The sequence below is a fragment of the Neovison vison genome, chromosome X (genome assembly GCF_020171115.1).
Source record: "Neovison vison isolate M4711 chromosome X, ASM_NN_V1, whole genome shotgun sequence".
Classification (NCBI taxonomy): Eukaryota; Metazoa; Chordata; class Mammalia; order Carnivora; family Mustelidae; genus Neogale; species Neogale vison.
The window spans coordinates 24,790,854-24,792,246 of NC_058105.1; the positions used below are offsets into that span (position 1 = coordinate 24,790,854).

Consider the following 1,393-nt stretch of genomic DNA (forward strand, 5'->3'; position numbering starts at 1 on the left):
AGTAATTTTTTTTTATAAAGTGGCATGTTTACAATACCATATCATATTTTATTACCCTGGGCTTAAGTTAACATCATAATGGGGCACCCAAGGTGCTATTCAACTTTGCAAATACATAACTTGCTTTGAAATAAATTATATATTCTACTACTATCAAGAGGCTGCCACCATACTATTGCATAGTGGTAAGACCCAAGATGGCTTTCAAATCTTACCTAGTTAAGAAATCCCTGCCATCTAAGTAATTTTTTTTTCTGGAAATCCTTTTACTGGTTAAGCTTGGGTTTTTCTTCTGCTTTTAACTCTAACATACTCCATGCAAATTTTCTTTTAATTTTCTTTTTTTTATTCCTTTGCATTCTGCACACAACACAGAAGGAAAAGAAAGCACCTGAAACTTAAATATGGAGGAACTGTTCACAATTACATTCAGTTTTGTACACTTCTCTCACTCGCCTGTCAGTGACAAATTACCAACCATTATGAAATAGGACAATTTAAGTCAAAAAAAGAACAAAAAAACCCTCATAAAATATAAATCTAAGTATGGAAAGTGTTGTCTTCTTGGAGTCTCCACATCCTTCTCTTCTGTGTACTTATCTACAAATACATTGTTTCCAGGGATAGATGCAACCTCATACTTACTCTTCAGTTGTCCATTTACATATTCTTCTGTCTGCTCCAAGGCTATATTCATGTAGTCATTCAGGCAAGCCAGAACCCCTCAATAATCCACTCTAGAATTCAAATTTTGCCACAACTTATTGTCTAATGATTTCCTTTAAGAAGTCACTAGGGGGTTGCTTTGAAAGACTCATTTTAACAATCCTGATCAAAAATTTGAGAGATAGGAAACCTGAGTTCTAATGCCAGCTCTGCTACTTAATTTAGATCTATGCCTTGGATAACTCACTTCACCTCTCAAGGCCCCAAGTTCCTCTAGTAGGCAGGATCTAAACCCCTGCTCCAACTGTCCCTCCACACAGCTTTTTGAGGGCATCATTAAAATCTTGCTATTATTATTGTTCTCCTTTTTGCACATTTCCAAAATCTTTTAAATTATCTATAAATCTATCCTCCTTTCAAAATGAGGGTTCATTGAGGGTGAAGAATATATCTTGTTTAGATTTTCAATCTCATTACCTAGCACTGTACTAAATGCATGATGAATAAATAACTTCATTTGATCTTTCATTGCCTCAGTTTCCTCTTTCTTATTTCTCCTCCTCTCTTTCCTTCACTTCCATTAGTAAAAACTCTAAGAAATGTGTCACAGGAAGTCACCGCAGAATTCACATCTTAAGAAAACATACTGTTTAAATTTCTAACCTCAGGCCTTAAAAATTCTGTTTTGTGAAAATAAAAGAAAAGCTTAACAAGAAATTTGAAGAAA

At 34.4% G+C, this 1,393-nt stretch overlaps 1 pseudogene; it reads right to left on the minus strand.

Annotated features, from left to right (window-relative positions):
• Positions 1–540: 540 nt before the first annotated feature.
• Positions 541–818, minus strand: LOC122896514 (annotated as a pseudogene).
• Between the last annotated feature and the right edge of the window lie 575 nt (positions 819–1,393).